At 48.0% G+C, this 16,891-nt stretch overlaps 1 protein-coding gene across 2 annotated transcripts in view; it reads right to left on the bottom strand.

Moving 5' to 3' along the window:
* ddo (D-aspartate oxidase) overlaps positions 1–16,891 on the bottom strand; it is a 139,836-nt gene that overhangs the window by 112,162 nt on the left and 10,783 nt on the right. Inside the window, exon 1 of one of the 2 annotated variants that reach the window (XM_078212361.1) lies at positions 3,993–4,037. The exons of the other annotated variant lie outside the window; for it this stretch is intronic. The gene's annotated coding sequence lies outside the window, so the exon portion shown is untranslated. Of the gene's footprint in view, positions 1–3,992; positions 4,038–16,891 lie in introns of those variants that run through there. 2 annotated transcript variants of the gene reach the window in all.

Raw genomic sequence — 16,891 nt, 5'->3', positions numbered from 1 at the left:
CTTATACTTCAATGCAAGGAGCGTAGCAGGTAAAACAGACGAACTTGGGGCCTTAATGCGCACGAGGAATTTGGATGTGGTTGCGGTGACGGAGACTTGGTTGAAAGAGGGACAGGACTGGCAGCTGAATATTCCAGGGTACAAGTGTTTTAGGCGAGACAGAGGAGGGGCCAAAAGAGGTGGGGGAGTAGCGGTATTGGTTGGAGAGCATATTACAGCGGTGCAGAGGGAGGACAATTCGGAGGAGTCGTGTAGCGAGTCACTCTGGGTGGAGCTTAGAAACAGGAAAGGCGCAGTCACTATGTTGGGGGTGTACTACAGGCCCCCCAACAGCCCAAGGGAAGTGGAAGAATGGATATGTCAGGAGATACTGGATAGGTGCAGGAAATATAGGGTTGTTGTAGTGGGAGACTTCAATTTCCCTGGTATAGACTGGAAATCGCTGAGGGCAGGGACTCTGGATGGTGAGGCATTTGTAAAATGTGTACAGGAGGGTTCGTTGGAACAATATGTGGACAGCCCGACTAGAGAGGGGGCTATACTGGACCTGGTGCTGGGGAATGAACCCGGTCAGGTCTTCAAAGTTTTGGTCGGGGAACATGTGGCAAATAGTGACCACAATTCTGTTAGCTTTAGGATAGTGATGGAAAAGGATGAGTGGTGTCCCAAGGGTAAGGTGTTGGATTGGGGGAAGGCTAACTTTATTGGGATCAGGCAGAAATTGGCAGCTCTTGATTGGGAGAGGCTGTTTGAGGGTAAATCCACATCTGGTATGTGGCAGTCTTTTAAGGAATGGTTGTTAGGGCTACAGGACAAGCATGTGCCTGTAAAAAAGAAGGATAGGAAGGGTAGGATTAGAGAACCGTGGATAACCAGGGAAATTGAGGGACTGGTCAAAAGGAAAAGAGAGGCGTATGTTAGGTCCAAGCAGCTAAAAACGGAGGGAGCTCTGGAAGAGTATAATGAAAGTAGGAAAATACTCAAACGGGGAATTAGAAGAGCAAAAAGGGGTCACGAAATGTTCTTGGCAGACAGGATTAAGGAGAATCCCAAGGCATTTTATTCATACGTTAGGAACAAAAGGGTTGTAAGGGAAAAAATCGGACCTCTCAGGGACAAAAGTGGGGACTTATGCTTGGAGCCCAAAGAGGTAGGGGAGATCCTAAATGAATACTTTGCGTCGGTATTCACTAAGGAGAGGGATGGGTTGACTGGGAGTGTCTCGGAGGGGAGTGTTGAACCGTTGGAGAAAATCTCCATTACAAAGGAGGAAGTGTTAGGTTTGTTAGAGAATATAAAGACTGACAAATCCCCAGGGCCTGATGGAATCTATCCAAGGCTGCTCAGGGAGACGAGAGGTGAAATAGTTGGGCCTCTGACGCAAATCTTTGTCTTGTCACTGGACACAGGTGAGGTCCCAGAGGATTGGAGGATAGCCAATGTGGTCCCGTTATTTAAGAAGGGTAGGAAGGATAACCCGGGTAATTATAGGCCGGTGAGCTTGACGTCCGTGGTGGGGAAGTTGTTGGAGAAGATTCTTAAAGATAGGATGTATGCGCATTTAGAAAGGAATAAACTCATTAACGATAGTCAACATGGTTTTGTGAGAGGGAGGTCATGCCTCACGAACCTGGTGGTGTTTTTTGAAGAAGTGACCAAAATGGTTGACGAAGGAAGGGCCGTGGATGTTGTCTATATGGACTTTAGTAAAGCGTTTGACAAAGTCCCTCATGGTAGGCTAGTGAAAAAGGTTGGATCCCATGGGATAAAGGGGGAGGTGGCTAGATGGGTGGAGAACTGGCTTGGTCACAGAAGACAGAGGGTGGTAGTGGAAGGGTCTTTTTCCGGCTGGAGGCCTGTGACTAGTGGTGTACCGCAGGGCTCTGTATTGGGACCTCTGCTGTTTGTGATTTATATAAATGATCTGGAAGAAGGAGTAACTGGGGTGATCAGTAAGTTTGCGGACGACACAAAACTGGCAGGACTTGCAGATAGTGAGGAACATTGTCAGAGGCTACAGAAGGATATAGATAGGCTGGAAATTTGGGCAAGGAAATGGCAGATGGAGTTCAATCCTGATAAATGCGAAGTGATGCATTTTGGTGGGAATAATGTAGGGAGGAGCTACACGATAAATGGAAGAACCATAAAGGGTGTAGAGACGCAGAGGGACCTGGGTGTGCAAGTCCACAGATCTTTGAAGGTGACGTCACAGGTGGAGAAGGTGGTGAAGAAGGCATATGGCATGCTTGCCTTTATAGGACGGGGCATAGAGTATAAAAGTTGGGGTCTGATGTTGCAGATGTATAGAACGTTGGTTCGGCCGCATTTGGAATACTGCGTCCAGTTCTGGTCGCCACACTACCAGAAGGACGTGGAGGCTTTGGAGAGAGTACAGAGGAGGTTTACCAGGATGTTGCCTGGTATGGAGGGGCTTGGTTATGAGGAGAGATTGGGGAAACTGGGGTTGTTCTCCTTGGAAAGACGGAGGATGAGGGGAGACTTAATAGAGGTGTATAAAATTATGAAAGGCATAGATAGGGTGAACGGTGGGAAGCTTTTCCCCGGGTCGGTGGTGACGTTCACGAGGGGTCATAGGTTCAAGGTGAAGGGGGGGAGGTTTAACACAGATATCAGAAGGACATATTTCACACAGAGGGTCGTGGGGGCCTGGAATGTGTTGCCGGGCAAGGTGGTGGAGGCGGACACACTGGGAACGTTTAAGACTTATCTAGACAGCTATATGAACGGAGTGGGAATGGAGGGATACAAAAGAGTGATCTAGTTTGGACCAGGGAGCGGCGCGGGCGAATTGTTCCTGGTTTCTCGTTTCAAGGCTTCATTCTACGATCATCTTGCTGGTGCCAGTACAGAGTGAGACTGCGGATAGTTGGGAACCTGTCTCGGGGGCAGGGGATTCATATGGTGTTCGTGGAAGTGGAAATGACTAGGGTTGGGAAGCATTTTCCGATCGGGGCCATTGTGATCTCCTGGACTCGTTTCGATCGCCTCAGGGGGTCGGAGAGGAATTTCCCAGATTTTTTTTTCCCCATATTGGCCCTGGGGTTTTTCACTCTGGGTTTTCGCCTCTCCCTGGAGATCACATGGTCTGGAATGGGGGGGTGGGGGTGAGTTAATAGGTTGTAATGAACAAAGCATCGTAGCTGTGAGGGACAGCTCGGTGGATAGGATATTGGTATGTAGATAGGCTGGAAAATTGGGTGGGGATCCTGGATTCAGGATTCAATCCTGGACCGGGGAGCGGCGCGGGCTTGGAGGGCCGAAGGGCCTGTTCCTGTGCTGTATTGTTCTTTGTTCTTTGTTTGTTCTTTGTTCTTACGGCCCAGGCAACTGAGGGCGCAGCCACCAGAGATGGAGGCCAGAATCAGAGGATCATAGCTATCCCAGAATGCCATGGAGCAAGATAAGATTACAGAGATAGCGCAAGGTTAGACCATAGAAAAAATACAAAACAAGGTTGACAATTATAATATCAAGATTTTTGCCTTGATTAGGGGTGGGGGGGGGGAGTGCAGTCTGTCGTTTTTCAGTGACACAAGTTAGCTGTTCCCAGTGGCAACGGACTTTGTGTCTGGTTTTAATATTGACTTACTCCAGTTCAGTTTAAAATTAACCTGAGTATTTGATAGGACAATTGTAAAGCAAGTACAACACTGAACATTTGCACTGCAAAGCAAGAATTTAAAACAAACAGTTTATTTACAAACTGCGTATGACCAGTACATAACTTTGAACGTATTACTATCACCCTTCTGACCTTTTGGTTTTCCATTTTATAATCTGTAATGATTTCTACACAGTATATTCATCAAAGTAACATTAGTATTAATTCATTCAATTTGAACGAAAGATGGACGTTAGGACAATTCCATAGAATACAGTTCTGTTAACTCCATTCTTGATGAAGCAGCCTATTTCAATACTGGATACAATCTCACTTTGAGATGACAAAAAGCAGGCAACATTCTTACTGTAAGTGCCAGGTATCGACAATGTCAAATAAGAGAAGGTCCAGCTACCTATCACTGATCTTCAATGACACTGCCATGTCCCTCATGATAACTATCTTTATTGACCAGAAGCTAAACTAGACAAGGCATATCAACAGTTTGTCTACAGGAGCACGCACAACAGGCTCACCTCTGACCTCTCAGAATCTCTTTACCATTTACAATGCTCAAATCAGGATTGTGCAGCGATGCTCACTAGTCACCTGTGGGATTGGTGCTATAACAATACTAATCAGAACAAATTAACAGAGGAGCATAGGAATTTGGAACAGAAGTAGGCAAATTCAGCCCTTCGAGCCTGCTCTGCCATTCAATCAGATCATGGCTGTTTTCTCCCTGGTCGCAAATCCACCTCCCCACCTGTTCCCCATATCTCTTTTTTTTGTATCAGAAATATATCTATCTCCTGCTTGAAATGATTCAGACTCCATCGCACTATGGGTCAGCAAGCTCCATAAATTCATCACCCTCTGCAAGTAGTTCCTCTTCATCTCAGTTTTAAATCTACCACCTTCCAACCTATACCTGTGACCTCTTGTTCGCGATTATCCCATTAGAGGAAACATTTGGTCTACATTTACTTTATCCAGCCCTTTTAGTATTTTATATACCTTGATCAGGTCCCCTCTCATCCTTCTAAACTCCAGCGAGAAAAACCCAAACTGTTTAATCTCTCCTCATACGTCAAACCCTTTTATCCCCAGCATCAATCTGATGAACCTCCTCTGAACTGCCTCCAGTGCCACCACATCCTTCCTCAAATAAGGAGCCCAAAACTAGACACAATATTCCAGATGCAGTCTCACCAACACCCTATACAATTGCAACAACACTTCTCTACTTTTATACTCCAGTCCTTTTGCAATAAATGCTAAATAACCTGCTTGATCAGTGGCCATAGCACTGGATTCAAAATCTACTTCTCCTACGAGCCATATACCTTATCTAGATGAGATGTTATCAATGGGACGTGTTTTATTTCTACATTTGCTTAACACAAAATTACCAATCTCACACAGGACTGGTAAACTAAGTACAAGTTTGGCTCAATAAAGATGTTGAGGGATTGCTCAGCAGATTGGTTTACTGCAAAGATTCAACTGCTATTGTTAACAGGAAAGTACAGCTTCAACTCATTCACACCACGTACCACCAGCAAAACAGAAAAAAACTCTAAATCGCCTGTTGGTCACATGGTTTACATCCTGGCTACTTACTCATTAGCATATTCTCTCTGTAAGCAATATCATACTGTACCCTTTTTCCCCAATATGACATTAAATACACTAAGGGTGAAAAGACAAATACGTTAGGATTGTTCAGTGTTTAAGAATTTAAGAGTTTTTAAGAGTCCATAGAAAGTATTGGTGGTTTAAAAACCCTCCCAGATCTCAGAATGGCATGATCTTCCTGGGCTTATCACTTGAGTGTGTTGTAGATGTATTGGTATCATGTATATTGTCAGAGTGCTGGTGGTTTTCATGGTGGCCTTCTGCAATTTCACTCTGTGTGCATGTTTGGATGCATTCTGGACACAGGTGGGCTGCTGCGTTTTACACAGTTGTACAATTCCCTTAGCTGGCTTCTGTTTCTTCTTAGCATCACTCTATTTGTCATTGTGATTTAGTAGGATCTAGACTCATTGCACACTTTGGCTACTTCTGTGGCTAACCAAGTTCCCTGGGTAAGACATACAAGATAAACCTTTTCTCCTTTGTGCTGTCTAGGCAGTTCTGCACCTGCATGTTGGTCATACACTATCTTCATTTTCCTTTATTTTGAGAAGTTTTTCCTGTATTTCTGAGAAATGGAACAGGTATGGTTTGTCCTAACCTGTCATCCAAACATGATTCCACTGGCGACGGCAAGCCTATGTGTAAAGATGTTGCTCTCAAATGCAACTTGACTGTATAAGCTTATTTTTATTTATTACTGTCACAAGTAAGTCATAGAGTCACAGAGGTTTACAGCTTGGAAACAGCCCTTCGGCCCAACTTGTCCATGCTGCCCTAATTTTTTTTTTTAAACCCCTAAGCTAATCCCAATTGCCCGCATTTGGCCCATATCCCTCTATACCCATCGTATCCATGTAACTATCTAAATGCTTTTTAAAATATAAAATTGTACTCACCTCTACTACTACCTCTGGCAGCTTGTTCCAGACACTCACCACCCTCTGTGTGAACAAATTGCCCCTCTGGAATGCCTTCTTCACCACTCTGTCCACCTGTGACTCCACTTTCAAGGAGCTATGAACATGTACCCCTAGATCTCTTTGTTCTGTAACTCTCCCGAACGCCCTATCATTAACTGAGTAAGTCCTGCCCTGGTTCAACCTACCAAAATGCATTACCTCGCATTTGTCTAAATTAAACTCCATCTGCCATTCATCAGCCCCCTGGCCCAATTGATCAAGATCCCGCTGCAATTGGAGATAACCTTCCTAACTGTCCACCATGCCACCAATCTTGGTGTCATCTGCAAACTTACTAACCATGCCCCCTATATTCTTTTGTATCTCTCCCCTCTCACCTTAAACCTATGCCCTCTAGTTTTAGACTCCCCTGCCTTTGGGAAAAGATCTTGACTATCTACCTTGTCTGCGCCCCTCATTATTTTATAGATCTCTATAAGATCACCCCTCAGCCTCCTACGCTCCAGAGAAAAAAGTCCCAGTTTATTCAGCCTCTCCTTATAACTCAATCCATCAAGTCCCAGTAGCATCCTAGTAAATCTTTTCTGCACTCTTTCTAGTTTAATAATATCCTTTCTATGATAGGGTGACCAGAATTGCACACAGTATTCCAAGTGTGGCCTTACCAATGTCTTGTACAACTTCAACAAGACATCCCAACTCCTGTATTCAATGTTCTGACCAATGAAACCAAGCATGCCAAATGCCTTCTTCACCACTCTGTCCACCTGTGACTCCACTTTCAAGGAGCTATGAACATGTACCCCTAGATCTCTTTGTTCTGTAACTCTCCCAAACACCCTATCATTAACTGAGTAAGTCCTGCCCTGGTTCAACCTACCAAAATGCATTACCTCGCATTTGTCTAAATTAAACTCCATCTGCCATTTATCAGCCCCCTGGCCCAATTGATCAAGATCCCGCTGCAATTGGAGATAACCTTCCTCACTGTCCACCATGCCACCAATCTTGGTGTCATCTGCAAACTTACTAACCATGCCCCCTATATTCTCATCCAAATCATTAATATAAATGACAAATAACAGTAGGCCCAGCACTGATCCCTGAGGTGCAACGCTGGTAACAGGCCTCCAGTTTGAAAAACAACTCTCTACAACAACCCTCTGGCTTCTGTCAAGAAGCCAATTTTGTATCCATTTAGATACCTCACCCTGGATCCCGTGAGATTTAACTTTATGCAACAACCTACCATGCGGTATCTTGTCAAAGGCCTTGCTAAAGTCCATGTAGACAACATCAACTGCACTGCCCTCATCTACCTTCTTGGCTACCCCTTCAAAAAACTCAATCAAATTTGTGAGACATGATTTTCCACTCACAAAGCCATGCTGACTGTCCCTAATCAGTCCTTGCATCTCTAAATGCCTGTAGATCCTGTCTCTCAAAATACCTTCCAACAATTTACCCACCACAGATGTGAGGCTAATTGGCCTGTAGTTCCCAGGCTTTTCCCTGCAGCCCTTTTTAATCAAAGGCACAACATTTGCCACTGTCCAATCTTCAGGCACCTTACCCGTGACTATTGATGATTCAAATATCTCTGCTAGGGGACACGCAATTTCCTCCCTAGCCTCCCACAATGTCCTGGGATATATCTCATCAGGTCCCGCAGATTTATCTACCTTGATGCACTTTAAGACTTCCAGCACCACCTCCTCTGTAATATGTACACTCCTCAAGACATCAATATTTAATTCCCCAAGTTCTCTAACATCCATGTTTTTCTCAACAGTAAATACTGATGAGAAATATTCATTTAGGATCTCACCCATCTCTTGTGGATCTGCACATAGATGACCTTGTTGATCCTTAAGAGGCCCTACTCTCTCCCTTGTTACTCTTTTGCCCTTTATGTATTTGTAAAAGGTCTTTGGATTCTCCTTTGCCTTATCTGCCAAAACAATTTCATGTCCCCTTTTTGCCCTCCTAATTTCTCTCTCAACTTTACTCCTACTCTTCAAGGGATCCACTTGATCCCAGCTGCCTATGCTCGTCATGTGCCTCTTTCTTCTTCTTGACCAGGGCCCCAATATCCTGAGTCATCCAGGGTTCCCGACTTCTGCCAGCCTTGCCCTTCACTCTAAGAGGAATGTGTTTACCCTGAACCCTGGTTAACACACTTTTCAAAGCCTGCCACTTACCAGACGTCCCTTTTCCTTCCCACAGACTCCCCCAATTAACTTTTGAAAGTTCCTGCCTGATACCATCAAAATTGGCCTTGCCCCAATTTAGAATATTAACTTTTGGGGCAGACCTATCATTTTCCATAGCTATCTTAAAACTAATAGAATTATGGTCACTGGTCCCAAAGTGATCCCTCACTAACACTTCTGTCACCTGCCCTTCCTTATTTCCCAAGAGGAGGTCAAGTTTTGCCCCCTCTCTAGTCGGGCCATCCACATACTGAATGAGAAATTCCTCCTGAATACACTCAACAAATTTCTCTCCATCCAACCCTCTAATACTATGGCTGTCCCAGTCAATGTTGGGAAAATTAAAATCTCCGACTATTACCACCCTATTTTTCTTGGAGCTATCTGTAATCTCCTTACATATTTGCTCCTCAATTTCCCACTGACTATTTGGGGGCCTATAGTACAACCCTATCAAAGTGATTTCCCCCTTCTTATTTCTCAGTTCTACCTATATCGACTCAGTGGCCAAACCCTCGGATATATCCCCTCTCAGTACGGCCGTGATGCTTTCCCTAATCAAAAGTGCAGCTCCCCTTCCTCTCTTACCTCCTGTTCTATCTTTCCTATAGCATCTGTTACCTGGAGTTCCGCAGGGCTCTGTACTGGGACCTCTGCTATTTGTGATATATATAAATGATTTGGAAGAAGGTGTAACTGGTGTAATCAGCAAGTTTGCGGATGACACGAAGATGGCTGGACTTGCGGATAGCGAAGAGCATTGTCGGGCAATACAGCAGGATATAGATAGGCTGGAAAATTGGGCGGAGAGGTGGCAGATGGAGTTTAATCCGGATAAATGCGAAGTGATGCATTTTGGAAGAAATAATGTAGGGAGGAGTTATACAATAAATGGCAGAGTCATCAGGAGTATAGAAACACAGAGGGACCTAGGTGTGCAAGTCCACAAATCCTTGAAGGTGGCAACACAGGTGGAGAAGGTGGTGAAGAAGGCATATGGTATGCTTGCCTTTATAGGACGGGGTATAGAGTATAAAAGCTGGAGTCTGATGATGCAGCTGTATAGAACGCTGGTTAGGCCACATTTGGAGTACTGCGTCCAGTTCTGGTCGCCGCACTACCAGAAGGACGTGGAGGCGTTAGAGAGAGTGCAGACAAGGTTTACCAGGATGTTGCCTGGTATGGAGGGTCTTAGCTATGAGGAGAGATTGGATAGACTGGGGTTGTTCTCCTTGGAAAGACGGAGAATGAGGGGAGATCTAATAGAGGTGTACAAGATTATGAAGGGTATAGATAGGGTGAACAGTGGGAAGCTTTTTCCCAGGTCGGAGGTGACGATCACGAGGGGTCATGGGCTCAAGCTGAGAGGGGCGAAGTATAACTCGGATATCAGAGGGATGTTTTTTACACAGAGGGTGATGGGGGCCTGGAATGCGCTGCCAAGTAGGGTGGTGGAGGCAGGCACGCTGACATCGTTTAAGACTTACCTGGATAGTCACATGAGCAGCCTGGGAATGGCGGGATACAAACGATTGGTCTAGTTGGACCAAGGAGCGGCACAGGCTTGGAGAGCTTACCTGGATAGTCACATGAGCAGCCTGGGAATGGAGGGATACAAACGATTGGTCTAGTTGGACCAAGGAGCGGCACAGGCTTGGAGGGCCGAAGGGCCTGTTTCCTGTGCTGTACTGTTCTTTGTTCTTTGGAACATTGAGCTGCCAGTCCTGTCCCTCCCTTAGCCATGTTTCAGTAATTGCTATAATATCCCAGTCCCACGTACCCATCAATGCCCTGAGTTCATCTGCCTTGCCCGTCGGGCCTCTTGCATTGGAATAAATGCAGTTTCATCTGGACTTCCCTTGCTCTCTGTCTTGCTTTTGCCTGATCTGTCTGGTACTAGGATTACTGACACTGCCTTTACTAATTAATGTGCTCTCTTTAACTTCTGTGCTGTCCTCAAACTTCTCTTCTGTCTCCCTACTGCTTTGGATCCCACCCCCCTGCCCAACTAGTTTAAACCCTCCCGAGTGGCTCCAGCAAATCTCTCCGCCAGGATGTTAGTCCCCCTCCAGTTCAAATGTAACCCGTCCCTCTTGAACAGATCAGCCCTTCCCCAGAAAAGATCCCAATGATCCAAAAATCTAAATCCCTGCCCCCTGCACCAGCTCTCAAGCCAGGCATTCATCTGCCTAATCCTCCTCTCACTAGCACGTGGCACCGGTAGTACATAGAACATAGAACATAGAACAGTACAGCACAGAACAGGCCCTTCAGCCCACGATGTTGTGCCGACCTTCATCTGAAACCAAGATCAAGCTATCCCACTCCCTACCATCCTGGTGTGCTCCATGTGCCTATCCAATAACCGCTTAAATGTTCCTAAAGTGTCTGACTCCACTATCACTGCAGGCAGTCCATTCCACACCCCAACCACTCTCTGCGTGAAGAACCTACCTCTGATATCCTTCCTATATCTCCCACCATGAACCCTATAGTTATGCCCCCTTGTAATAGCTCCATCCACCCGAGGAAATAGTCTTTGAACGTTCACTCGATCTATCCCCTTCATCATTTTATAAACCTCTATTAAGTCTCCCCTCAATCTCCTCCGCTCCAGAGAGAACAGCCCCAGCTCCCTCAACCTTTCCTCATAAGACCGACACTCCAAACCAGGCAGCATCCTGGTAAATCTCCTCTGCACTCTCTCCAGCGCTTCCACATCCTTCTTATAGTGAGGTGACCAGAACTGCACGCAATATTCCAAATGCGGTCTCACCAAGGTCCTGTACAGTTGCAGCATAACCCCACGGCTCTTAAACTCCAACCCCCTGTTAATAAAAGCTAACACACTATATGCCTTCTTCACAGCTCTATCCACTTGAGTGGCAACCTTTAAAGATCTGTGGATATGGACCCCAAGATCTCTCTGTTCCTCCACAGTCTTCAGAACCCTACCTTTGACCCTGTAATCCACATTTAAATTTGTCCGACCAAAATGAATCACCTCACATTTATCAGGGTTAAAATTTCAGTAGTCCTGAAATTACTACCTTCGAGGTCACAAGTCCTGTCACATGTGGTGTGAAGGGCAGCATGGTGGCACAGTGGTTAGCACTGCTGCCTCACAGCGCCAGGGACCCGGGTTCGATTCCCAGCTTGGGTCACTGTCTGTGTCGAGTTTGCATGTTCTCCCCCATGTCTGCATGGGTTTCCTTCGGGTGCTCCGGTTTCCTCCCACAGTGCAAAGATGTGTAGGTTGTGGTAAATTACCCATAGTGTCAGGGGGATTAACAGAGTAAATACATGGGGTTATGGGGACTGGGCCTGGGTAGGATTGTGGTCAGTGCAGACTCGATGGGCCGAATGCCTTTCTCTGCACTGTAGGACTCTAAGTAGGCTTACATTAACACTGCAATGAATTTACTGTGAAAATCCCCTAGTCGTCGCACTCTGATGCCTGTTTGGGTACACTGAGGAAGAATTTAGCATGGCCAATGCACCTAACCAGCACGTCTTTAAGACTGTGGGAGGAAACTGGAGCACCCGGAGGAAATGCACACAGACATGGGGAGAACGTGCAGACTCCGCACAGACAGTGACCCAAGCTGTTAATCGAACCCGGGACCCTGGCACAGTGAGGCAGCAACACTAACCACTGTGTAGCCCAAAGATCTTGGGCAGAATTTTCCCGATAAATGACTAAGTGTCATAATGGTGAGAATAATGGAGTGATCTGTGCTGGTCTCGCAGGCTCACTCCACACCACATTCCACCAACACTTAGTGCACTGAAAGAGCCACCACGTGAAACACGCCGTTAAGGAGTCCCCAGGCGTATGACTCGCCCCAAGTGGCCGCCACTGTGCTCCATTAACAAGGGAGAGCTGCATTTAAACGCTTCCGCTGTACTCACAGCCAGTCACGCCAGGAGGATGGCAGCGTGTAGACCGGCCCCACGTTTCACAGGCGGAGGTCTAGGACGGCTCCTGGACATCATGGAGGAGAGGCGGGTCATCCTGTCCCCCGCAAGAGGGCAGATGAGGAGCAGGGATTTAAGTGAGGCCTGGGATGCGCTGGCTGTGGCAGTCAGTGCCTGCGGCCTGACTCGCAGGACCAGCGGCCAATGCCGGAAGGAGATGAATGACCTCATTCAAGCTGCAAGGGTGAGTGTCACGTCCTGGCATCAGTCCTGTCTGCCACGCCTGGAAAGCTCCGTGGAGACCACCGACCAGGCGTCCCAGGCATCATCTGCACCATCCACCAACGCAGAGACACACACCTCGGTGAGTGGCATTAGGGTCACTATCTGGTGAGCCCCACATATCTGCAGATGTACATCAGGTGGAGGTGGGAACTTTCGAGGGAATTGGGCAGTCTGAGATCTGCTGGATCCAGGGACACAGCTGGCTCCCAGCCAAATGCCAAACCATTGGCAACAATTCCCACAAAGCTGCTGGAGATGCAGAAGCGGAGCCGGGTGTTGCAAGAGGCGGGTGTCGGAGACATTCCGGCAACTTTGAGGCTGTTTGGTGGAATCCTACAGCCTTTAGGCGCAGGACATGGTGCCAGCATTGTGTGGTACCCAGGCTGACACTGCGAGGATGGTGACTGCGGTGGAAAGCCTGGGGCAGGAAATGGTAGCTCTGGGTGGCAAGGTCCAAGGCACGGAGCGGAACACAGAGGACCATCTTCACTTCTGATGAGCATCCTGGCAGATCACCCAAACGTAGTGTCAGGCCACAAAAGATTAAGAAGTTGTCGGGTCACCAAGAGGGCACGGGTGAAGGCAGACATTGTAGTCGGGGACAGGATAGTATGCACTGTACAGGATAACGATGAAAGGATATTGCATCCAAAGCTGTGACTCCTCTGTCTGTGACTGTCTCCCACAGGGGAATTTATGCCCCGTCTGCACCATAGAGGCATATGTCCTGTTACAAGGCCAGTTTTGGATCCATCTCCCTGACTGCCATGTGCTTCAACTGGCTCAATGGGCCCCCATGTGGGACCTTGTCCAAGGCTGTGTCAAGAGCCTTATGAACTACATCAACTACACTTTCTTCATACACACACTCAATCACTTTATTGAAAAATGCTATTGAATTCATTAGGCATGACCCTCGCCCCCCACCGCTGGTCAATCAGGCAAGCTCCACATGCTGACCCTCCTCCCACTACTCTTCACCTCACCTGATCAACAGATCCTTCTATTCCTTCCTTGTTTCTCTTTCAGTCATTTGGTAAAAATGAGTTTATCATCCCTCGATAATGTCAAATCGAAGCCCCAGTCATAGCCATACAGCCGGTCTATACGCAAACGAAGCAGTTAAAATAATCCAGCCCAGGTTTTAGTGGCAGTTTATGTCATTCTTAACAAGTAAACAATCAAACAATTAGCCCCTCGGATGTCTCAGATTAACTGATCCAAAGGTTAACTGGTTCATTTAGCTCCAGCACTGCTGAGAGTATGGGCGATGGTGGAGTTCAAAGACCCGTCTTTACCAACAAGCAGTGAATGAATGAACATTATCTGTCTTTGCGGTAAGCTTTGCTCTGTGTTTCTTTGGTGTTTCTGCTGGACAAAAGCTGTAGAAAATAATAATCTGTGATTGGAAGAAGTAGATTTATTGGTTTGTACAATAAATTCATCCCTTTTGAGTCTTTGCAGGCTTTACTGTAGGTGATGTGAGCTATCAAACATTCACATCCTATAGGCCTCATTTAATGGAGCATTGCCCTTCTCCGACAGTCTGCCTTGCCTATTTCTTACCCAGAGAGTTTGGGTTCTGCAGTTGCCTCACAGATCCAAAGAATAGTGCAGCACAGGAACAGGCCCTTCAGCCCACCATGTTGTGCCAAGCATTACCCCCAATTTATTATAGGAAGGATGTGGAAGCATTGGAAAGGGTGCAGAGGAGATTTACCAGGATGTTGCCTGGTATGGTGGGAAGATCGTATGAGGAAAGGCTGAGGGACTTGAGGTTGTTTTCGTTAGAGAGAAGAAGGTTAAGAGGTGACTTAATAGAGGCATACAAGATGATCAGAGGATTAGATAGGGTGGATAGTGAGAGCCTTTTTCCTCGGATGGTGATGGCTAACACGAGGCGACATAGCTTTAAATTGAGGGGTGAGAGATATAGGACAGATGTTAGAGGTAGGTTCTTTACTCAGAGAGTAGTAAGGGCGTGGAATGCCCTGCCTGCAGCAGTGGTGGACCCGTCAACATTAAGAGCATTCAAATGGTTATTGGATAAACATATGGATGATATTGGAATAGTGTAGGTTAGAGGGGCTTTAGATTGGTTTCACTGGTCGGCGCAACATCGAGGGCCGAAGGGCCTGTACTGTGCTGTAATGTTCTATGTTCTAATTAAACTAATCCCTTCTGCCTGCCCTTGGTCCATATCCCTCTAATCCTTGCATAATCACGTCCTTATCTAAAATCCCCTTGAACACCCATATTGTACCTGCCTGCACCGCCACCCCTGGCAGCGCATTCCAGACACCTACCACTCTGTAAAAAGTTTGCCCTTCACAACTCCTTTGAACTTTCCCCTTCTCACCTTAAGTGCATGCCCCCGTATTAGACATTTCAACTCTGGGGAAAAGGTTCTGATTGTCAACTCCACCTATGCCTCTCATAATTTTGTAGACTTTTAACAGGTCTCCCCTCAGCCTCTGTCACTCCAGAGAAAACAACCCTAGTTTATCCAGCCTCTCCTTATGGTTCATACCCTCGAATCAAAGCTGCATCCTGGTAAACCTCTTCTGTACCCTCTCCTTTCATCTACCTTCTTGGCCATATATTGCTGATCAACTTTCTGTGACACACAAACTCCAAGGTTTTGGTGTTTTTATTTAAGTTAATTTCAATATTCTGCAAGGGGAAGACTTAAAGCTTTGGCTGAACCATAACAGCTGCATTGATGACTGGAGTCTTTCCACTGTAGTGGTCCAGTGGGATCCCCTTTGCTTCTGAGATGGAAGGTTGTGGGTTCAAGGCCCCGTCCAGGAACTTTCTGTAATGGAGTATTTTTTTACACGAGATAATTCCACGCTGAATTGCTATTGGCCAATAGCCCAAGTTGACTGTTGCTGGTGGCATTGAGCTTTCAATGTAATCTGTTCCCCAGTACATTCCAACCGTATCAACAGTCTGAAGGGAGTGGGCTAAATATTAACTCTTTTAGATTGTTCTGTTATCTGACTGCGGTTTCAGTTCTAGACTAAACCACAGGAAAAAAGTCTCTTTTAGAATAACAGATAATTGGATCCAAGCATGCAGTCATAATTGAAATGGTTTTTGGGATGATGAGGAGGAAATCTGAGGAGCAATTCTTCTCTGGGTTGGAACCTCCACACGCCCCTTCACATCCATCCATCCATTTCCCTGGCTTGAAACTTGAAGCCTGTGTCAGGTGGCTCCTGAGGGCTTTGTCGCCATTAAGAGGGTTCACCGAGAGAATATCCAATAGTTCTACAGCTGGCACAATAACCTGGCTTTATTGTCACCATTTATATACAGGAAGCTGGGAAAGAGAAGCTGGAGTGGCCTCAGTAAAGGCGGGGGTGCTGGGGGAGGTGGTGGGGAGGTGATGAGGGGGTGTGGGGGAGGGGGTGTGGGGGAGGGGGTGTGGGGAAGGGGGTGTGGGGAAGGGGGGGAGGGGAAGGGGGGGAGGGGGTGTGGGGAAGAGGGGGTGTGGGGGAGGGGATGTGGGGAAGGTGGGGTGGGGAGGGGAGGTGGGGAGGGGAGGGGGTGTGGGGAAGGTGGGAAGGGGAGGGGGTGTGGGGGAGGGGGTGTGCGGAAGGGGGGAGGGGGTGTGGGGAAGGGGGGAGGGGGTGTGGGGAAGGGGGGTGTGGGGAGGGGGGAGGGGGGAGGGGGGAGGGGGTGTGGGGGAGGGGGGAGGGGGTGTGGGGAAGGGGTGTGGGAAAGAGGGGAGGGGGTGTGGGGAAGTGGGGAAGGGGGGGAGGGGGTGGGGGGGAGGGGGTGTGGGGAAGGGGGGGAGGGGGTGTGGGGAAGGGGGGGAGGGGTGTGGGGAAGGGGGGGAGCGGGTGTGGGGAAGGGGGGAGCGGGTGTGGGGAAGGGGGGAGGGGGTGTGGGGAAGGGGGGAGGGGGTGTGGGGAAGGGGGGGAGGGGGTGTGGGGAAGGGAGGGAGGGGGTGTGGGGAAGGGGGGGAGGGGGTGTGGGGAAGGGGGGGGTGTGGGGAAGGGGGGGTGGGGAAGGGCGGGGTGGGGGAGGGGGTATGGGGAGGGGGGAAGGGGAGGGTGGGGGAGGGGGTGTGGGGAGGGGGGGAGGGGGGTGTGGGGAGGGGGGGAGGGGGTGTGGGGGGTAAGGGGTGTGGGGAGGGGGGTGTGGGGAGGGGGGTGAGGGGAGGGGGTGTGGGGAGGTAGGTGAGGGGAGGGGGTGTGGGGAGGGGGGTGAGGGGAGGGGGTGTGGGGAGGGGGGTGAGGGGAGGGGGTGTGGGGAGGGGGGTGAGGGGAGGGGGGTGAGGG

Source organism: Mustelus asterias, chromosome 5, assembly GCF_964213995.1.
Source record: "Mustelus asterias chromosome 5, sMusAst1.hap1.1, whole genome shotgun sequence".
Taxonomy (NCBI): domain Eukaryota; kingdom Metazoa; phylum Chordata; class Chondrichthyes; order Carcharhiniformes; family Triakidae; genus Mustelus; species Mustelus asterias.
This window is presented reverse-complemented; position numbering and strand designations above follow the sequence as displayed.